The sequence below is a fragment of the Ovis canadensis genome, chromosome X (genome assembly GCF_042477335.2).
Source record: "Ovis canadensis isolate MfBH-ARS-UI-01 breed Bighorn chromosome X, ARS-UI_OviCan_v2, whole genome shotgun sequence".
NCBI lineage: Eukaryota > Metazoa > Chordata > Mammalia > Artiodactyla > Bovidae > Ovis > Ovis canadensis.
Window position 1 is genome coordinate 66,719,750 of NC_091727.1, and position 23,687 is coordinate 66,743,436.

The 23,687-nt window shown below is 40.1% G+C and overlaps 1 long non-coding RNA gene across 1 annotated transcript in view; it reads left to right on the plus strand.

Annotated features, from left to right (window-relative positions):
* Window positions 1–18,493, plus strand: part of LOC138931082 (uncharacterized) — a 51,902-nt gene extending 33,409 nt beyond the window's left edge. Inside the window, exon 4 of the long non-coding RNA XR_011446351.1 lies at window positions 16,224–18,493. This is a non-coding gene — a long non-coding RNA (uncharacterized lncRNA). The remainder of the gene's footprint in view (window positions 1–16,223) is intronic.
* Window positions 18,494–23,687: the final 5,194 nt, after the last annotated feature.

Here is a 23,687-nt window from a genome sequence, read left to right on the forward strand (position 1 = left end):
GCCAGGTAGCTTCTGGTCACCTCATTTTAGAGGTTTTTGTCTGTTGTATTTTTCCAGGCTAAGTTAGTGGCAGATAAGGGTAAGCCTAATAGCCGCATGATTAGTATTCTAGTTGGTTATAGGCTGTATTGGAAGGGTAAGTACCACTTGGCCATTTTTTGTCCTTTGAGGTGGGCAAATTCCTTGAGTGGAGTGAAATAGTTCCTGCAAATGAGCTGTAGTGTCTCTGAAAAGAACAAGTATTTATTCCTATTCTTGAGAGTTTGTTTATAAGGTTATGATGACCACAGCAGAAGCATTTAAAAAAAAATTGAAAGCATAGCTGATTTACAATATTGTGTTAGTTTTGGGTATACAGGATAGTGATTCAGTAATTTTGTAGTTTATATTGCATTATAGGCTATTACAAGATATTGTGTATAATTTCCTGTGTTATACAGTAAATCCTTTTTGCTTATCTATTTTATATATGGTAGTTTGTATCTGTTAACATCATACCCTTAATTTATCCCACCCCTTTGGTAATCACATTTGTTTTCTATGACTGTTCCTATTTGAATATACAGTCATTTGTATTATTTTTTAGATGACATGTATAAGTAATATCATATAGTATTTGTATTTCACTGTCTGATATTTCACTGAGCATACTATTCTCTAGGTATATTCATATTGCTGCAAATGGCAATATTGCATTCTTTTTTATGACTAATATATACGTATATTCATATATACATATAACTTACATCTTCTTGATCCAATTGTCTGTTGATGAGCACTTGGGTTACTACAATTTCTTGGATATTGTAAAGAGTTCCATTGTGAATATTAAAGTGCACATGTCTTTTTGAATTCAGTTCACTTCAGTTCAGTTGCTCAGTCATGTCTGACTCTGAATTTGATGGACGGCAGCATACCAGGCTTCTCTGTCCATCACCAACTCCTGGAGCTTAATCAAATGCATGTCCATTGAGTTGGTGATGCCATCCAACCATATCATCTTTTCTCCTCCACTTCTCCTCCTGCCTTCAATCTTTCCCAGCATCAGGGTCTTTCCCAATGAGTCAGTTTTTCACATCAGGTGGCCAAAGTATTGGAGCTTCAGCTTCAGCTTCAGCATCAGTCCTTCCAATGAATATTCAGGGCTGATTTCCTTTAGGATTGATTTGTTTGATCTCCTTACAGTCCAAGGGACTCTCAAGAGTCTTCTCCAATACCACAGTTCAAAAGCATCAATTATTTGGTGCTCAGCTCTCACATCCATACATGACTACTGAAAAAACAAGAGGTTTGACTATACAGACCTTTGTCAATAAAGTAATGTCTCTGCTTTTTAGCATTCTGTCTAGGTTGGTCATAAGTTTTGTTTCAAGGAGCAAACGTCTTTTAATTTCATGTCAGCTGTCACCAACTGCAGTGGTTTTGGAGCCCAAGAAAATAAAGTCTGCGTTTCCATTGTTTCCCCATCTATTTGCCATGAAGTGGTGGGACCAGATGCCATGATCTTAGTTTTTCTGAATGTTGAGTTTTAAGCCAGCTTTTTCACTCTCCTCTTTCACCTTCATCAAGAGGCTCTTTAGTTCCTGACCTTCATCAAGAGAACTCTTTAGTTCCTCTTCACTTTCTGCCATAAGTGTGGTGTCATCAGCATATCTGAGGTTCTTGATACTTCTGCTGGCAATCTTGATTCCAGCTTGTGCTTCATCCAGTCTGGCATTTTGTGTGATGTACTCTGCATATAAGGTAAGTAAGCAGGGTGACAATATACAGCCTTGACATACTCCTTTCCCAATTTTGAATCAGTCCATTGTTTCATGTCTGGTTCTACCTGTTGCTTCTTGACCTGCATACAGATTTCTCAGGAGGCATGTCAGGTAGTCTGGTATTCCCATCTCTTGAAGAATTTTCCACAGTTGTTGTGAGCCACATAGTCAAAGGCTTTAACATAGTCAATGAAGCAGAAGTAGATGTTTTTCTGAAATTCTCTTGCTTTTTCAATGATACAACAGATGTTGGCAATTTGATCTCTGGTTCCTCTGCCTTTTCTAAGTCCAGTTTGAACATCTGGAATTTCTCAGTTCACTTACTGTTGATGGCTAGCATGTGAAATGAGTGCAATTGTGCAGTAGTTTGAACACTCTTTGGCATTGCCCTTCTTTGGGATTGGAACAAAAACTGATCTTTTCCAGTCCTGTGGCCATTTTTGAGTTTTCCAAATTTGCCAGCATATTGAGTGCAGCACTTTCACAGCATCAACTTTTAGGATTTGAAATAGCTCAGCTGGAATTTCATCACCTCCACTAGCTTTGTATGTCGTGATGCTTCCTCGGGCCCATTTGACATTGCACTCCAGGATGTCTGGCTCTAGGTGAGTGATCACACCATCATGCTTATCTGTGTCATGAAGATCTTTTTTGTATAGTTCTTCTGTGTATTCTTGCCATCTCTTTTTAATATCTTCTTCTTCTGTTAGGTCCATGCTGTTTCTGTCTTTTTGTGCCCATATTTGCATTAAGTATTCCTTTGGTATCTCTAATCTTCTTGAAGAGATCTCTAGTTTTTCGCATTCTATAGTTTTCCTCTATTTCTTTGCATTGATCACTTAGGAAGGCTTTCTTATCTCTCCTTGCTATTCCTTGGAACTCTGCATTCAGATGGCTATATCTTTCTTTTTCTCATTTGCCTTTTGCTTCTCTTTTTTTCTCAGCTATCTGTGAGGCCTCCTCAGGCAACCATTTTGCCTTTTTGTATTTCTCTTTCTTGGGTATGATTAAGATTGCTGCACAATGTTACAAATCTCTGCCCATAGTTTTTCAGGCACTCTATCAGATCTAATCCCTTGAATCTATTTGCCACTTCCATGTATACTCATAAAGGATTTGATTTAGGTCATACCTGAATGGTCTAGTGGTTTTCCCTACTTTCTTTAATTTAAGTCTGAATTTGGCAATAAGGAGTTCATGATCTGAGCCACAGTCAGCTCCTGGTCTTGTTTTGCTGACTGTATATAGTTTCTCCATCTTTGGCTACAAAGAATATAGCCAATCTGTTTTCCGTATTGACCATCTGATGATGTCCATTTGTAGAGTTTTCTCTTATGTTGTTGGAAGAGGGTGTTTGCTATGACCAGTGTGTTCTTTTAGCAAAACTCTATTAGCCTGTGCCCTGCTTCATTTTGTACTCCAAGGCCAAACTCGCCTGTTACTTCAGGTGTCTCTTGACTTCCTACATTTGCATTCCAGTCCCCTATGATTAAAAGAACATCTTTTCTGGGTCTTAGTTCTAGAAGGTCTTGTAGGTCTTAATAGACCTGTTCAACTTCAGCTTCTTCAGCATTAATGGTTGGGACATATACTTGGATTACTGTTATATTGAATGGTTTGCCTTGAAAATGAACAGAGATTATTCTGTTGGGATACTGGTTACCTAACCAGATGTTGGACCTGTGTCTCTGTGGAGGGAGTGCTGAGTCCAGGACACTAGACCACCATATAACTCCTTACCCCTGGGAGTATTAATCAGTGAGAACTCCCATGATGACCTCCACCTGTATCTAAAACCTGCCAGTACACGACTACCTGCATCACCCAAAACAGGATGCCTCACACAAGCAACAAGCAGGACAAGAACACAAACACAATCATCAGCAGACAGGCTTCCCAAATACACCCCAAAACACAACACCTCTCATGGCCCTGCTCATCAGAGGGTAAAATCTCACCTCCTCCCTCCAGAATGCAGGCACAAATCCTTCCAAACAAGAAGTTACACAAGCCACTGAACCAACCTCACCCACTGGGGCCAGGGATCAAAAGCAAGAAGAGCTATGACTCTATAGCGTCAAGAGAGAGGACCACAAACACAGTAAATTAGATAAAGTGAAAAGACAGAGAAATACTATACAAATGAAGGAATAAGGTAAAAATTCACAAGGCCAAATACATGAAGAGAAAATAGGGAAACTACCTGAAAAATAATGCAGAGTAATGATAGCAAAGATGATCCTAAATCTCAAAAATAGAGTGGAAAAAATTCAAGAATCATTTAACACATTTAATAAGGACCTAGCATTGGAGAAGGAAATGGCAACCCACTCCAGTGTTCTTGCCTGGAGAATCCCAGGGATGGCAGAGCCTGGTGGGCTGCCATCTCTGGGGTTGCACAGGGTCAGACACAACTGAAGCAACTTAGCAGCAGCAGCAGAAATAAAGAATAAACAGAGATGAACAACACAATTACTGAAATTAAAAATACTCCAGAATGAGAAGTAATTAGCAGCAGAATACCTGAACCAGAAGAATGTGTAAAGGCCTTGGCATAGTCAATAAAGCAGAAATAAAGGTTTTTCTGAAACTCTTTCTTTTTTGATGATCCAACGGATGTTGGCAATTTGATATCTGGTTCCTCTGCCTTTTCTAAATCTAGCATGAACATCTGGAAGTTCATGGTTCACGCACCGTTGAAGCCTGGCTTGGAGCATTCTGAACATTATTTTACCAGCGTATGAGATCAGTGCAATTGTGTGGTAGTTTGAGCATTCTTTGACATTGCCTTTCTTTGGGACTGGAATGAAAACTGACCTTTTCCAGTCCTGTGGCCACTGCTGAGTATTCCAAATATGCTGGCATATTGAGTGCAGCACTTTCACAGCATCATCTTTTATGATTTGAAATAGATCAACTGGAGTTCCATCACCTCCTCTAGCTTTGTTCGTTGTGATGCTTCCTAAGGCCCACTTGACTTCACATTCCAGGATGTCTGGCTCTAGATGAGTGATCACACCATCGTGATTATCTGGGTCGTGAAGATCTCTTTTGTACAGTTCTTCTGTGTATTCTTGCCAACTCTTCTTAATATCTTCTGCTTCTGTTAGGTCCAGACCATTTCTCTCCTTTATCGAGCCCATCTTTGCATGAAATGTTCCCTTGGTATCTCTAATTTTCTTGAAGAGATCTCTAGTCTTTCCCATTCTATTGTCCACCTCATTAGAAATGACTCAAATGTATTTTTTTCTATAGCTGAGTAGTATTCCATTGTGTATATTTACCATGACTTCCTTATCCATTCATCAGCCAACATATAGGTTGCTTCCATGTCCTAGCTATTATAAACAGTGCTGTAATGAATATTGGGTACATATGTCTCTTTCAATTCTGGTTTCCTCAGTGTGTATGCCCAGCAGTGGGATTGCTGGGTCATATGGCATTTCTATTTCCAGTTTTTGCAGGAGTGTCCATACTGTTCTCCATAGAGGCTCTACCAGTTTGTGTTCCCACCAACAGTGTAAGAGGGTTCCCTTTTCTTTACACCTTTTCCAGCATTTGTTGTTTGTAGACTTTTTAATGGCAGCCATTCTGGCATGCAGAGGTGATACCTCATTGTGGTTTTGATTTGCATTTCTCTAATAATGAGTAATGTTGGACATCTTTTCATGTGTTAATTAACCATCTGTAAATCTTCTTTGGATAAATGTCTGTTTAGTTCTTTGGCCCACTTTTTGATTGGGTCATTAATTTTTCTGTTATTGAGCTGCATGAGCTGCTTGTATATTCTGGAGATTAATTCTTTGTCAGTTGTTTCATTTGCTATTATTTTCTCCCATTCTGAAGGTTGCCTTTTCAGCTTGCTTATAGTTTCCTTCATTGTGCAAAAGCTTTTAAGTTTAATTAGTTTATTATAATTAATTTGTTTATACATAGTTTATTTATAAATTCCATATATATGGGTTAATATACTGTATTGGTGTTTTTCTTTCTGACTCACTTCAGTCTGTATAATAGGCTCCAGTTTCATCCACCTCATTAAAACTGACTCAAATGCATTCTTTTTTATAGCTGGGTAATATTCCATTGTGTATATGTACCACAACTTACTTGGATCAGCTGACATCTAGGTTGCTTCCATGTCCTAGCTATTGTAAATGGTGTCACAATGAACAGCACTTTCATCTGTTTATTTTTGCTTTTATTTCCATTACTCTGGGAGGTAGGTCATAGAGGATCTTGCTGTGATTTATGTCAGAGAATGTTTTGCTTATGTTTTCCCCTAAGAGTTTTATAGTTTCTGGTCTTACATTTAGGTCTTTAATCCATTTTGAGTTTATTTTTGTGTATGGTATTAGAAAGTGTTCTAGTTTTATTCTTTTACAGGTGGTTGACCAGTTTTCCCAGCACCACTTGTTAAAGAAATTGTCTCTTCTCCATTGCATATTTTTGCCCCTTTGTCAAAGATAAAGTGTCCAAGGTGCATGGATTTATCTTTGGGCTTTCTGTTTTGTTCCACTGATCTATATTTCTGCCTCTATGCCACTATCATACTGTCTTGATGACTGTAGCTTTGTAGCATAGTCTGAAGTCAAGAAAGTTGATGCCTCCAGTTCCATTCTTTCTCAAGATTGCTTTGGCTATTCGAGGTTTTTTGTGTTTCCATGCAAACTTTGAAATTATTTGTTCTAGTCCTGTGAAAAATACTGTTGGTAGCTTGATAGGGCATTGAATCTATAGATTGCTTTGGGTACTGTACTCATTTTCACTATATTGATTCTTCCAATTCACAAACATGGTATATTTCTCCACCTATTTATGTCATCTTTGATTTATTTCATCAGGGTTTTATAGTTTTCTGTATATAGGGCTTTTGTTTCTTTAGGTAAATTTATTCCTAAGTATTTTATTCTTTTTGTTGCAATGGTGAATGGGATTGTTTCCTTAATTTCTCTTTCTGTTTTTTCATTGTTAGTGTATAGGAATACAAGGGATTTCTGTATATTAATTTTATATTCTGCAACTTTACTATATTCATTGATTAGCTCTAATAATTTTCTGGTGGTATATTTAGGGTTTTCTATGTAGAGGATCATGTCATCTGCAAATAGTGAGAGTTTTATTTCTTCATTTCCAATCTGGAATCCTTTTATTCCTTTTTCTTCTCTGATTGCCGTGGCTAGGACTTCCAAAATTAATAGTGGTGGTGAGAGTGGGCATGCTTGTCTTGTTCCTGATTTTAGAGGAAATGCTTTCAAATTTTGGCATTGAGGATGATGTTTGCTGTGGGTTTGCCATATATGGCTTTCATTATGTTGAGGTATGTTCCTTCTATACTTGTTTTCTGGAGAGTTTTTGTCATAAATGGATGTCAGATTTTGTCAAAGACTTTCTCTGTATCTATTGAGATAATCATATGGTTTTTATCTTTCAGTTTGTTAATGTGGTGTATCACATTGATTGGTTTGTGAATATTGAAGAATCCTTGCATCCCTGGAATATAGCCAACTTGGCCATGATGTGTGATCTTTTTAATATGTTGTTGGATTCTGTTTGCTTGAATTTTTTGAGGATTTTTGCATGTATGTTCATCAGTGATATTGGCCTGTAGTTTTCTTTCCTTGTGGCATCTTTATCTGGTTTTGGTATTAGGGTGATGGTGGCCTCATAGAATGAGTTTGGGAGTTTACTTTCCTCTGAAAATTTCTGGAAGAGTTTGAGTAGGATAGATGTTAGCTCTTCTCTAAATTGTTGGTAGAATTCACCTATGAATCCATCTGGTCTTGGGCTTTTGTTTCTTGGAACATTTCTTACTACAATTTTTATTTCCATGCTCATGATGGGTCTGTTAGGTTTTCTATATCTTCCTGGTTCAGTTTTGGAAGGTTATACTTTTCTAAGAATTTGTCCATTTCTTCCAAGTTGTCTGTTTTATTGGCATATAGTTGCTGATAGCAGTCTTTTATGATCTTTTGCATTTCTGTGTTTTCTGTTGTGATTTTTTCATTTTCATTTCTAATTATTGATATGATTCTTCTTTTTTTCTTTAACAGTCTGACTAATGGTTTGTCTATTTTATTTATCTCTCAAATAAACAGCTTTTAGTTTTGTTGATATTTTCTGTAGTCTCGTTCATTTCTTTTTCATTCATTTCTGCTCTGATTATTATGATTTCTTTCCTTCTAACTTTGGGATTCTTCCATTCTTCTTTTTATAAATGCTTAACACGTAAGTTAGGTTGTTTATTTGAGTTTCTCTTGTTTCTTAAGGTAGGCTTCTATTGCTATGAACCTCTCTCTTAACACTTCTTTTACTGAATCCCACAGGTTTTCTGTTGTCGTGTTTTCATTTTCATTCATTTCTATGCATATTTTGATTTCCTTTTTGATTTTTTCCTTGATCTGTTGGTTATTCAGAAATGTGTTGTTTAGACTCCATATGTTTGTGTTTTTTATAGTTTTCTCCTGTAGTTGATATCTGATCTTAACGCATTGTGATCAGAAATGATGCTTGAAATGATTTCAATTTTTAAAAATTTACCAAGGCTAGATTTACTGCCCAGGATGTGATCTATTTTGGAGACTGTTCCATGTGCACTTGAGAAAAAGGTGAAATCCATTGTTTTTGGTTGAAGTGTTCTGTAGATATCAATTAGCTCTAACTGGTCCATTGCATTATTTAAAGCTTGTGTTTCCTTGCTAATTTTCTGTTTGGTTGATCTATCCATAGGTGTGAGTGGGGTATTAGTGTCTCCTGCTATTATTGTGTTACTGTTAATTTCCCCTTTCATACTTGTTAGCATTTGTGTTACATGTTGAAGTGCTCCTATGTTGGATGCATATGTATTTATAATTGTTAAATTTTCTTCTTGGATTGACCTTTGATCATTATGAAGTGTCCTTCTTTGTCTCTTATCATGGTCTTTATTTCAAAGTCTATTTTATCTGAGATGAGTATTGGTAGTTCTGTTTTCTTTTGGTCTCCATTTGCATGAAATATCTTTTTCCAGCCCCTCATTTTCAGCCTCTCTATGTCCCTATGTTTGAGGTGAGTCTCTAATAGACAGCATACGTAGGAGTCTTGTTTTTGTATCCATTCAGCCAGTCTTTGTCTTTTAGTTGGAGCATTTAACCCATTTACATTTAAGGCCATTATTGATAACTATGACCCCATTGGGGTTTCCTGCTGCCTCAGGTGGTAAAGAATCTGCCTGCAGTGTTGGTCCCTGTGTTGTGAAGATCTCCTGGAGAACTGAATGGTTACCCCTCCAGTATTCTGGCCTGGAGAATTCCATGGATTGTATAAGTTAGTTCAGTTCAATTCAATCACTCAGTCATGTCTGACTCTTTGCAAACCCATGAACTGCCACACATCAGTACCTTCCTGTCCTTCACCAACTCCTGGAGCTTGCTCATGTCCATTGAGTCAGTGATGCCATCCAACCATCTCATCCTCTGTCCTCCCCTTCTCCTCCTGCCTTGAATCTTTCCCAGCATCAGGGTCTTTTCCAATGAGTCAGTTCTTCGCATCAGGCATATAAGTCAATGGGGTCTCAAAGAGTCAGATACAATGTAGTGACTTTCACTTTCACTTCCATAATCCCATTACCATTTACTTTGTTGCTATTGGTTAGTTTTTATACACCTTTTCTGTGTTTCCTGTCTAGAGAAGTTTCTTTAGCATTTGTTGAAGAACTGTTTTGGTGGTGCTGAATTCTCTCAGCTTTTGCTTGTCTGCAAAGCCTTTGATTTCTCCTTCATATGTGAATGAGATCCTTGCTGGCTAGAGTAATCATGGTTGTAGGTTTATCTCTTTCATCACTTTAAGTATGTCCCGCCATTCCCTTTTTGTCTGAAGGGTTTCTATTGAAAGATTGGCTGTTATCCTTATGGGGATCCCTTGTGTATTATTTGTTACTTTTCTCTTGCTGCTTTTAATATTTTATCTTTGTGTTTAATTTTTGTTAGTTTGGTTAGTATGTGTAGTGGGTTTTTTTCACTGCGGGTTGATTCTGTTTGTGACTCTCTGGGCTTTTTGGACTTTCATGACATTTCCTTCCCCATTTTAGGAAAGTTTTTGACTCCTATCATCTCAAGTATTTTCTCATGCCCTTTCTTTTTGTCTTCTTCTTCTGGGACATCTATGTTCAAATGTTGGGGCATTTAACATTGTCCCAGAGGTCTCTAAGGTTGTCCTCATTTCTTTTAATTCTTTTTTCTTCTCTGTTTCATTTGCTTCCACCATTCTATCTTCCACCTCACTTATCCTCTCTCCTGCCTCAGTTATTCTATTGTTGGTTCCCCCCAGAGTTCTTTTTATCTCAGCTATTGCATTGTTCATTTTTGATCGGCTCTTCTTTGTTTCTTCTAGGTCCTTGTTAAACATTTCTTGCATCTTCTCAATCCTTGTCTCTAGTCTATTTATCTGTAACTCCATTTTGTTTTCATGGCTTTGGATCATCTTGATTATCATTATTCTGAATTTCTTTTTCTCCTCGTCTTGTGTTTGGTTTGCTGTTTTTTTTTTTTTTAATCATATTCCTTCACCTGCTGAATATTTCTCTGCCTTTTCATTTTGTTTATATTGCTATATTTGGGGTGCCCTTTCTGAAGGCTGGATGTTCTTGGTTCCTCTTAATTGTGGTGTCTTCTCCCTGTGGGTGGGGTTGGACCAGTGGCTTATCAAGGTTTTCTGGTTAGGAGAACTTGTGTCTGTGTTCAGGTGGGTGGAGCTGGGTCTCTTGTCTCTGGAGTGCAATGTAGTTCAGTAGTGAATTTTGGGATGTCTGTGGGTGTGCCATGGCTTTGGACAGCCTGTCTTTTTATGTTCAGGGTTGTGTTCCTGTTTTGCTGAAGAATTAGCGTGGGTGTCTTGCACTGGAACTTGTTGGCTCTTGGGTGGAAGTCGATTTCAGTATATGCATGGAAACTTTTGGGTGAGGCAGAGGAAACAGAGATCGAATTGCCAACATCCACTGGATCATCGAAAAAGCAAGAGAGTTCCAGAAAAATATCTATTTCTGCCTTATTGACTATGCCAAAGGCTTTGACGGTGTGGATCACAATAAACTGTGGAAAATTCTGAAAGAGATGGGAATGCCAGACCACCTGACCTGCCTCTTGAGAAACCTGTATGCAGGTCAGGAAGCAATAGTTAGAACTGGACATGGAACAACAGACTGGTTCCAAATAGGAAAAGGAGTACATCAAGGCTGTATATTGTCACCCTGCTTATTTAACTTATATGCAGAGTACATCATGAGAAATGCTGGGCGGGAAGAAGCACAGGCTGGAATCAAGATTGCTGGGAGAAATATCAATAACCCTGAGGTTATTGATGACCCTGAGGTTATACAGATGACACCACCCTTATGGCAGAAAGTGAAGAGGAACTAAAGAGCCTCTTGATGAAAGTGAAAGAGGAGAGTGAAAAAATTGGCTTAAAGCTCAACATTCAGAAAACTAAGATCATGGCCTCTGGCCCCATCACTTCATGGGAAATAGATGGAGAAACAGTGGAAACAGTGACTGACGTTATTTTTCTGGGCCCCAAAATCAGTGCAGATAGTGACTGCACTGAAATTAAAAGATGATTACTCCTTGGAAGGAAAGTTCTGACCAACCTAGACAGCATATTCAAAAGCAGAGACATTACTTTGCCAACAAAGGTCAATGCTATGGTTTTTCCAGTGGTCCTGTATGGATGCGAGAGTTGGACTGTGAAGAAAGCTGAGTGCCAAAGAATTGATTCTTTTGAACTGTGGTGTTGGAGAAGACTCTTGAGAGTCCCTTGGACTGCAATGAGATCCAACCAGTCCATCCTAAAGGAGATCAGTCCTGGATGTTCATTGGAAGCACTGATGTTGAAGCTGAAACTCCAATAGTTTGGCCACCTCATGTGAAGAGCTGACTCATTGGAAAAGACCCTGATGCTGGGAGGGATTAGGGGCAGGAGGAAAAGGGGATGACAGAGGATGAGAAGGTTGGATGGCATCACCGACTCAATGGACTAGGGTTTGGGAGGACTCTGGGAGTTGGTGACGGACAGGGAGGCCTGGCATGCTGTGGTTCATTGGGTCTCAAAGAGTCAGAGACGACTGAGCGACTGAACTGACTGACTTGTCTATTAATGTTCCCTGAAATCAGGTGTTCTCTGATGTTCTAATATTCTGGAGTTTATCTTCCTGCCTCTGAATTTCAGTGATTCTCTCACAATAGCCTCAAGTCTTCTTCATCTATACAGCACAGAAGATAAAACCCCTGAGTTAATGATGAAACAGTTCTCCTCAACCAGGAACACCCAGAGAGATTCAGAGAATTATATAGAGAAGAGGGAGGAGGGAAACAGAGGTGACCAGAAGGAGAAAAGGGAGAGTCAAAAGGGGAGAGAGCAATCAAACCAGTAGTCAAATCCCTAAGTGAAAATGAATACTGATGATTAAATTCTTAAAAGTACAAAATTGATAACAAATATCAAAAAGCAAAGTTTAAAAATGTAGAATAGAGGTTAGACTCTCAAAAATGCAATATAAAAAATACAAAAAAAATCGACCACATAAATTAAAAAATATATATATATAGGTAATTTCTTTTTAAAAAATAGGGTTTCTTTTTTTTTTTGGTAAAGGTAATAGTAGGCCATAAAAATGTAAGTTAAAGGAGTAATAAAGAACTACATTAAAAAATTTTTTTAAACTGATAATAGTAAAAAATATATCTAGGAGCTGTTGTTGATAGTGTGGAGTCAGTTCAGTGTCAGATAGTCCCTTGTTCCAGTTTGTACTTGTTCTCAAGGTCTATAGTTGCCCCTGAAATGCACAGTCTCAGAACCGACTACAGGGTTTTAATCTGTTGCACCTATTACTTCCAGAGCAGTACCCCCTTCTTTGTTTATTTTGACTTCTTCTGTTTGTAAGTCTCTTCCATGTCTAATTTCTGCCCTGACACAAGAGGGTGAAGGTGGCCACTTATTTAGTCTCACTGGTTCAGTTGTGCTGTGGGGAAAGGGTCACTGCAAACAAATACCACTGGCATGTGTGGGAAGTGCTTGCAGTGAATGGACCACACTGGGTTTTCTACAGCCCAAGGTGGTGTGTAATTCCCTGGGTCCACACTGCTTAGGCTCCAAGGTGCTCTGCAAGGGTACTGTCCCAAGTGGGCCCTGCATTTCATGCACTTCCCAGGTCTAAGCCACTTAGGTTCTTGGGTGCTCTGCAAGGGCACAGACCCAGATGGGCTGTAGTTTTATGCCTTTCCCAGGTACAAGCAGCTCAGCCAACTGGGTGCTTGGTGAGCACACTGTACCAGGTGGGCCATATGCCTTATGCACCTCCCTTGTCCTGGCCACTTGGTTTCCCTGTTGTGCCCCAAGGACATAATCCCAGGTGTGCTGTATGTCTCCTCTGGAGTGTTGATCTTAGGCTGTGACACTCCTGACAGATATTTACCACCCACGATCCCAGGAAGATGTGGTTAGTACCTGGCAGCCTGCTTACAGTTTGGTGGAAGATGCAATCTATGAGGCTGAGATTGCAGCATCCCCTTGCTTTTTAACTCTGGCTGTCACACACCTGCTTCTCTGCTTGAGGGAAGGGAGGGTCCTAAATGGCTTGTTCTCCTTTGTTATTTGCTAGAGCACAATCCTTTGTTCTGTGAACACGCCAGGGGTCACCATGTGGTGTTAGAGTCTTTCGCTGGAAAGGTACTTTTTTTCATCTCTCTGGTGATCCCATGGTTTGGGTTTCTATGTTACATTAGCTCCCTTCCCTCAGATTGTCCTCAGGGCATTCAAGCCCGGTCCTTACCCTTAGGACCAACGATGCAGCCTGGGCCCTCTGCCCAGCCCCCACTCACTGGTGGTGGACTCAAGCATCTGAGCTACTTCTCCACTGATGGTTGTGGTTAGGCATGTATTTGTGGGTTCCCCCCCCCCACTGGTTAGGTTGCCCTCTGAGATTCCAAAGCTCCCCACAGACACTCCTGTGAGAAGATTCCCTATCTTATGGAAACTTCTCCTCCTTCACAACTCCCTTCCCAGGATGGGTCTCCATTCCTTAATCTTTTGCCTCTGTTTTCATTTTATATTTTATCCTACCTCCTTTAGAAGAGTTTGGGTTGCCTTTCTGCATGTCTGGTGTCCTCTTCCAGCGTTCAGAAGTTGTTTTGTGGAAGTTGCTCAATATTCAAATGATCTTTTGATGAATTTGTGGGGGAGAAAGTGGTCTCCCATCCTATTCCTCTGCCATCTTGAGACTGCCTCCTCAAAATAGACTTTAATAAAGAATATAAGAGATAAGGAAGGCCACTTCATAATGATAAAGGAATCAGACTAAGAGAACATAACAATTGCAAATAATTTATTCCTCCAACATGGGAGTACCTCAATACATAAGGCAGGCACTAAGATACATAAAAGGAAAAATCAACAGTAACACAATAATAGTAGGAGACTTTAATGCCCCACTTACACCAATGAACAGATCATCCAGAGAGAAAATTGATGTGGAAACACAAGCCTAAAAGGACACGTTAGACCATATATATCTAACTGATACCTTCAGGACGTTCCATCCAAATGCAGAAGGATACACTTTTTTCTCAAGTACACGTGGAGCACTCTCCAGGATAGATCTCATCCTGACTCACATACAAGCCTTGATACATTTAAGAGAATTTAAATTATATCAATAATCTTTCTGACCACAATGCTATGAGACTAGATATCACTTAAAGATATCACAACTAAAAACCACAGACACATGGGGGCTCAACAATATGCTTCTAAATAATCAACAGGTTACTGAAGAAATAAGAGAGTAAATTTTAAAAGTACCTAGAAACAAATGAAAATGAAAAAAAGCACCCAAATCCTATGTGATGCAGCAAAAGCAGTTCTAAGGGGAAAGTATATAGCAATATAATCCTACCTCAAGAAACAGGAAAAATATCAAATAGACAAGATAACCTTAAACCTAAAGCAATTGGGAAAAAAAGAACAACTCCCTCTGAAGTTAGTAGAAGGAAAGAAAACATAAAAATCAGAGCAGAAATAAGTAAAACAGAAATGAAGGCAACAAAAGCAAAATTAGTTTTGCTATTGTTTTACAATAGCAAAATTAGTTTTACAATTAGTAAAACTAAAAGTTGGTTCTTTGAGAAGACAAACAAAATTAACAGATCGTTAGCTAAACTCATTAAGAAAAAAAGGGAGACAACTCAAATCAATAAACTTGCAAGTGAAAAAAGAGAGGTTACAACAGACAATGCAGAAATGCAAAGGATTGTAAGAGACTTCTATGTGCAACTATATGCCAGTAAAATGGAAGACCTGGAATACATGGATAAATTATTAGGAAAGTACAACTTTCCAGGACTGAATCAGGAAGAAATAGAAATCATGAGCGGACCAGTCACAAGCCCTGAAATCAAAACTATGATTAAAAAAACAAAAACGAAAAACTCCTAAGAAAAAGAAGTTCAGAGAAAGATCGCTTCACAGGCAAATTCTATCAAACCTTTAGAGAAGAGCTAATGTCTATCATTCTCAAATTCTTCCAAAAAATTACAGAAGGAGGAACACTTCCAGACTTATTCTTTGAGGTAACATATCAAAATAAAACAAACATCACACAAAAAAGAAATTTGCACCAATGTCACTGAAGAGCATAGATGCAAAAATTGTCAACAAAATACTAGCAAACAGAATCCAACAACACATTAAAAGGATCATACACCATGATCAAGTGGAATTTATCCCAGGGATGCAAAGATTCTTCAATATATGCAAATCAATCAATGTGATACACCATATTAACAAACTGAATTAAAAAATGATAATTTCAATAGATGCAAAAAAGCCTTTGACAAAATTCAGCTCTCATTTTTTAGTAAAGTCTTTCACAAATGGGCATGGAAGGAACCGACCTCAACATAGTAAAGGCCATATATGACAAACCCATAGCAAACATTATTCTCAATGGTTAAAAACTGAAAGTGTTTCTTCTCAAGTCAGTAACAAGACAAGGGTCCTCACTATCACCATTATACTATATTATTCAACATAGTTTTGGAAGTCCTAGCTATGGCAATCAGAGAAGAAAAAGAAATAAAAGCAATCCAGATTGGAAAAGAAGACATAAATCTCTGTTTGCTATACAAATGATGCTATACATTTCTGTTGTTGTTCAGTTGCTAAGTTGTGTATAACGCTTTGTGACATCATGGACTGTAGCATGCCAGGCTCCTCTGTCCCCCACTGTTTGCTCAAATTCATGTCCATTGAGTGAGGGATGCTATCTAATCATCTCATCCTCTGCCAACCACTTCTCTTTTTGCCTTCAAATTTTCCCAACACCAGGGTCTTTTCCAATGAGTCAGCTCTTTGAATCAAGTGCCCAAAGTACTGGAGCTTCAGCTTTAGCATCAGTCCTTCTAATGAATATTCAAAATTGATTTCCTTTAGGATTGGCTGGTTTGATCTCCTTGCAGTCCAAAGAAGTCTCAAGAGTCTTCTCCAGCACCACAATTTGAAAATATCAATTCTCTGACACAGCTTTCTTCGTGGTCTAACCCTTATATCTGTACATGACTACTGTAAAACCATGGCTTTGATTATATGGACCTTTGTTGGCAAAGTGATGTCTCTGCTTTTTAATACACTGTTTGGGTTTGTCATAGTTTTCCTTCAAAGAAGCAAGCGTCTTTTAATTTCTTGGCTGCAGTCACTGTCCACAGTGATTTTGCTGCTAAGTCACTTCAGTCGTGTCTGACTTTGTGCGACCCCATAGACGGCAGCCCGCCAGGCTCCCCTGTCCCTGGGATTCTCCAGGCAAGAACACTGGAGTGGGTTGCCATTTCCTTCTCCAATGCATGAAAGTGAAAAGTGAAAGTGAAGTCACTCAGTCGTATCCGACCCTCAGCGATCCCATGGACTGCAGACTTCCAGGCTCCTCCGTCCATGAAATTTTCCAGACAAGAGTACTGGAGTGGGTTGCCATTGCCTTCTCTGACAGTGATTTTGGAGGCCAAGAAAATAAAATTTGTCACTGTTTCCACTTTTCCCATTTCTATTTGCCATGAAGTGATGGGACCAGATGCCGTGATCTTGGTTTTTTGAATGTTGAGTTTCAAGCCAGCTGTTTTTACTCTCTTCTTTCACCCTCATCAAGAGGCTCTTTACTTCCTCTTTACTTTCTGCCATTAAAGTGGTATCATCTGCTTATCTGAGGTTGTTTATATTTCTCCTGGCAATCTTGATTCCAACTTGGGATTCATCCAGCCCTGCACTTCACATGATGTACTCTGCATGTAAGTTAAATAAGCAGGGTGACAATATACAGCCTTGTAATACTCCTTTCCCAATTTTGATCCAGTCAGTTGTTCCATGTAAGATTTAACTGTTGCTTCTTGAGTCACACACAGGTTTCTCAGGAGACAAGTAAGGTGGTCTGGTACTCCCATCTCTATAAGAACTATCCACAGTTTGTTGTGCACACAAAGACTTTAGTGTAGTCAATGGAGCAGAAGTAGATGTTTTTCTGGAACTCCCTTCCTTTCTACCATGATCCATTGAATTTTGGCAACTTTGTGTGTGGTTCCTCTGCCTCACAAACCTGTAAATCAAGCTTGTGCATCTGGAAGTATTTGGTTCACATACTCCTGTAGCCTAGCTTGAAAGATTTTGAGCAATCTTGCTAGCATGTGAAATGAGTGCAATTGTATGGTAGTTTGAACATTCTTTGGCATCGCCCTTCTTTGGGATTGAAATGAAAACTGACCGTTTCTTGCACTCACTATGTCAGCAATTTGGAGAATAGTATGGAGATTCCTTTAAAAACTAAAAATACAGCTAATATATGACCCTACAATCCCACTCTTGGTCATATATTTGGGGGAAAATATGGTCCAAAAGGATACATGCTCCCCAATGTATGTCATAGCACTGTTTAAAGTTGCCAAGATATGGAAGTGAATTAATTCCTCTGACAGAGGAATGGATAAAGAATATGTGGTACATATATACAATGGAACATTACTCAGGTATTAAAATAATGAAATATTGCCATTGCAGCAAAATGAATGGACCTAGAGATTGTCATACTGAGTGAAGTAAGCCAGAGGAGAAATTTCTTATGACATCCCTTATATGGAGAATCTAAAAAGAAATGACACAAATGAAGTTACTTACAAAACAGAAAGAGACTCACAGACTTAGAGAAAGAACTTATGGTTGCCAGGGGTAGGGATAGGAGGAAGGGATAGTTAGGGAGCTTGGGATCGACATGCACACACTGCTTATATGCTTTACAATGGTTAACCAACAAGTACCTACTGTATAGTACAGGGAACTCTGCTCAGTGTTATGGGGCAAACTGAGTAGGAGGGGAGTTTGAGGAAGAATGGATACATGTATATGTATGGCTGAGTCCCTTTTCTGTCCAGCTGAAACTATCACAACATTGTTAATCAACTATACTCCAATACAAGATAAAAAGTTAAAGAAAAGAAATATGAAGTGCTACTGTATAGTTCTGCATGCTAGGTTTACAATAGTGAGCAGATCAAATATAGTCCCTTCTTGCCATTGCTCAAAATCTGGAAGGAAAAATAACTGATGGGTAAATTTTTTTGCAAGTATATTGAGTGAAAAATTATAGTTGTTGTTTTAATGAGCATTTCCTTGACTACTAGTGTGGAACAAAATAAACAAAAAAAATGTTATTGGCCATTTCACTTTCTGACTCTGGGAACAATGTGTTCATATGTTTTGTCCATTTTCTATTTTTCATTTATCTTTTTAGACCAGGCTAGTGTGGGCATAGTGTGGTATACATCAGTTCAGTTCAGTTCAGTTCTAATCCCTTGAATGTATGTCACTTCCACTGTATAGGCGGCAGCTGCACAGCACTCGAGTGACTGTGAGGCGATAACCCATGTCCAAGGGCAGAGAAGCACCAGCAAGATGGTAGGCACTGGAGGGGTGGCTGAATAGCGTTAGAGTAGTGGCTGCGCTATGCTGGAGTGACTTTGAGGAGATATCCCACGTCCAAGGACAAAGGAGAAGACCCAGGAAGATGGTAGGAGGGGTGAAATTGCATTTAGAATGAAACCCCATACCTGCCAGAGATGCTCAGAGGGCTCAGGGTAAATTAGAAGTGGTCAAACAGGTGATGCCAAGAGCGAACATTGACATTTTAGGAACCAGTGAACTAAAATAAGTGCAGGCAGCTGTGCCCGGCACACTAAGTGGAGGTGGCTGCACCTGGCACACTAAGCGCGGCCGAGAGGAGCTACCCCATGTCCGAGGTCAAGGGCAGCGGCCTAGAGTGCCAGGCTGCGATGGTGCAGGAATGGCCGAGAGGAGCTACTCCACGTCCGAGGCCAGAGGTGGCGCCCGGGAGGAGCTACACGGCATCCAAGGCCAGGGACGGCGCCCGGAAGGAGCTACCCCACGTCCGAGGCCAGGGACAGTGGCCAAGAGGAGCCACCCCGCATCTGAGGTCAGGGACAGCGCCCGAGGCCAGGGGTGGCAGCCAGGAGGAGCAACCCCACGCCCGAGGCCAGGGGTGGTGGCCGGGAGGAGCAACCCCATGTCCAAAGAGCGGTGGCTGCGTGGGCGCAGGAGGGTCTAGAGGAGCCATCCCAGGTTGAAGTTCAGGAAGGGTGACGGTGAGGAGATACCCCTCATCCAAGGAAAGGAGCAGCAGCTGTGCTTTGCTGGAGCAGCCGTGAAGAGATACCCCAGGCCCAAGGTAGGAAATACCCAAGTAAGATGGTAGGTATTGCAAGAGGGCATCAGAGGGCAGACACACTGAAACCATACTTACAGAAAACTAGTCAATCTAATCACACTAGGACCACAGCCTTGTCTAAATGAAACTAAGCCATGCCCTGTGGGGCCACCCAAGATGGGCTGGTCATGGTGGAGAGGTCTGACAGAATGTGGTCCACTGGAGAAAAGAATGGCAAACCACTTCAGTATTCTTGCCTTGAGAACCCCATGAACAGTATGAAAAGGCAAAATGATAGGATACTGAAAGAGGAAATCCCCAGGTCAGTAGGTGCCCAATATGCTACTGGAGATCAGTGGAGAAATAACTCCAGAAAGAATGAAGGGATGGAGCCAAAGCAAAAACAATACCCAGCTGTGGATGTGACTGGTGATAGAAGCAAGGTCCGATGCTGTAAAGAGCAATATTGCATAGGAACCTAGAATGTCAGGTCCATGAATCAAGGCAAATTGAAAGTGGTCAAACAAGAGACGGCAAGAGTGAACGTCGACATTCTAGGAATCAGTGAACTAAAATGGACTGGAATGGGTGAATTTAACTCAGATGACCATTATATCTACTACTGTGGGCAGGAATCCCTCAGAAGAAATGGAGTAGCCATCGTGGTCAACAAGAGAGTCCAAAATGCAGTACTTGGATGCAATCTCAAAAATGACAGAATGATCTCTGTTCGTCTCCAAGGCAAACCATTCAATATCATGGTAATCTAAGTCTATGCCCCAACCAGTAACGCTGAAGAAGCTGAAGTTGAATGGTTCTATGAAGACCTACAAGACCTTTTAGAACTAACACCTAAAAAAGATATCCTTTTCAATATAGGGGACTGGAAAGCAAAAGTAGGAAGTCAAGAAACACTTGGAGTAACAGGCAAATTTGGCCCTGGAATGTGGAATGAAGCAGGGCAAAGGCTAATAGAGTTTTGCCAAGAAAATGCACTGGTCATAGCAAACACCCTCTTCCAACCACACAAAAGAAGACTCTACACATGGACATCACCAGATGGTCAACACCAAAATCAGATTGATTATATTCTTTGCGGCCAAAGATGGAGAAGCTCTATACAGTCAGCAAAAACAAGACCAGGAGCTGACTGTGGCTCAGATCATGAACTCCTTATTACCAAATTCAGACTCAAATTGAAGAAAGTAGGGAAAACAGCTAGACCATTCAGGTATGACATAAATCAAATCCCTTATGATTATGCAGTGGAAGTGAGAAATAGATTTAAGGGCCTAGATCTGATAGATAGAGTGCCTGATGAACTATGGAATGAGGTTCGTGACATTGTACAGGAGACAGGGATCAAGACCATCCCCATGGAAAAGAAATGCAAAAAAGCAAAATGGCTGTCTGGGGAGGCCTTACAAATAGCTGTGAAAAGAAGAGAAGTGAAAAGCCAAGGAGAAAAGGAAAGATATAAGCATCTGAATGCAGAATTCCAAAGAATAGCAAGGAGAGACAAGAAAGCCTTCCTCAGTGATCAATGCAAAGAAATAGAGGAAAACAACAGAATGGGAAAGACTAGAGATCTCTTCCAGAAAATTAGAGATACCAAGGGAACATTTCATGCAAAGATGGGCTTGATAAAGGACAGAAATGGTCTGGACCTAACAGAAGCAGAAGATATTAAGAAGAGTTGGCAAGAATACACAGAAGAACTGTACAAAAAAGATCTTCATGACCCAGAGAATCATGATGGAGTGATCACTCATCTAGAGCCAGACATCCTGGAATGTGAAGTCAAGTGGGCCTTAGGAAGCATCACTACGAACAAAGCTAGTGGAGGTGATGACATTCCAGTAGAGCTATTTTAAATCCTGCAAGATGATGCTGTGAAAGTGCTGCAGTCATTATGCCAGCAAATTTGGAAAACTCAGCAGTGGCCGCAGGACTGGAAAAGGTCAGTTTTCATTCCAATCCCAAAGCAATGCCAAAGAATGATCAAACTACCGCACAATTGCACTCATCTCACACGCTAGTAAACTAATGCTCAAAATTCTCCAAGCTAGGCTTCAGCAATACATGAACCATGAACTTCCTGCTGTTCAAGCTGGTTTTAGAAAAGGCAGAGAAACCAGAGATCAAATTGCCAACATCCGCTGGATAATGGAAAAAGCAAGAGAGTTCCAGAAAAACATCTATTTCTGCTTTATTGACTATGCCAAAGCCTTTGACTGTATGGATCACAATAAACTGTGGAAAATTCTGAAAGAGATGGGAATACCAGACCACCTGACCTGCCTCTTGAGAAATCTGTATGCAGGTCAGGAAGCAACAGTTAGAACTGGATATGGAACAACAGACTGGTTCCAAATAGGAAAAGGAGGACGTCAAGGCTGTATATTGTCACCCTGCTTATTTAACTTCTATGCAGAGTACATCATGAGAAACGCTGGACTGGAAGAAACACAAGCTGGAAGCAAGATTGCCGGGAGAAATATCAATAACCTCAGATATGCAGATGACACCACCCTTATGGCAGAAAATGAAGAGGAACTAAAAAAGCCTCTTGATGAAAGTGAAAGAAGAGAGTGAAAAAGTTGGCTTAAAGTTCAACATTCAGAAAACGAAGATCATGGCATCCGGTCCCATCACTTCATGGGAAATAGATGGGAAAACAGTGGAAACAGTGTCAGACTTTATTTTGGGGGGCTCCAAAATCACTGCAGATGGTGACTGCAGCCATGAAATTAAAAGACACTTACTCCTTGGAAGGATAGTTATGACCAACCTAGATAGCATATTGAAAAGCAGAGACATTACTTTGCCGACTAAGGTCCTTCTAGTCAAGGCTATGGTTTTTCCAGTAGTCATGTATGGATGTGAGAGTTGGATTGTGAAGAAGGCAGAGCGCCGAAGAATTGATTCTTTTGAACTGTGGTGCTGGACTCTTGAGAGTCCCTTGGACTGCAAGGAGATCCAACCAGTCTATTCTGAAGAAGATCAGCCCTGGGATTTCTTCGCAAGGAATGATGCTAAAGCTGAAACTCCAGTACTTTGGCCACCTCATGCGAAGAGTTGACTCATTGGAAAAGACTCTGATGCTGGGAGGGTTTAGCGGCTGGAGGAAAAGAGGACGACAGAGGATGAGATGGCTGGTTGGCATCACTGAGTTGATGAACGTGAATCTAAGTGAACTCCGGGAGTTGGTGATGGACAGGGAGGCCTGGCATGCTGCGATTCATGGGGTCACAAAGAGTCGGACACGACTGAGGGACTGAACTGAATTGAACTAAAATAGACTGCAATGGCAAATTTAATTCAGATGACCATTATATCTACCACTGTCAGCAAGAATCCCTTAGAAAAAATGAAGTAGCCCTCATAGTCAACAAAAGAGTCCAAAATGCAGTACTTGGATGCAATCTCAAAAACAACAGAGTGATCTCTGTTCATTTCCAAGGCAAGCAGTTCAATATCACAGTAATCCAAGTATAGGCCCCAACCAGTAATGCTGAAGAAGTTGAAGTTGAATGGTTCTATGAAAATTTACAAGACCTTTTAGAACTAACACCAAAAGGAGATGTCCTTTTCATCACAGGAGACTGGAATGCAAAAGTATGAAGTAAAGAGATAGCTGGAGTAACAGGCACATTTGGCCTTGGAGTACAAAATGAAGCAGGACAAAGGCTAACAGAGTTTTGCCAAGAGAACTCACTGGTCAGAGCAACCACCCTCTTCCAACAACACAAGAGACAACTCTATACACAGACATCACCATATGGTCACTAAAGAAATCAGATTGATTACATTCTTTTCAGCCAAAGATGGAGAAGCTCTATACATTCAGCAAAAACAAGACTGGGAGCTGACTGTGGCTCAGATCATGAACTCTCTATTGTAAAATTCAGACTTAAATAGAAGAAAGTAGGATAAACCACTAGACCATTCAGGTATGACCTAAATCAAATCCCTTATGATTATACAGTAGAAGTGACAGATAGATTCAAGGCACTATATCTGATAGACAGATTGCCTGAAGAACTATGGACAAAGGTTTGTGACATTGTACAGGAGGCAGTAATCAAGACCATATCCTGGAAAACGAAATGCAAAAAGATAAAACAGTTGTCTGAGGAGCCCTTACAGATAGCTGAGAAAAAAAGAGAGGCAAAAGACAAAGGATACAAGGAAAG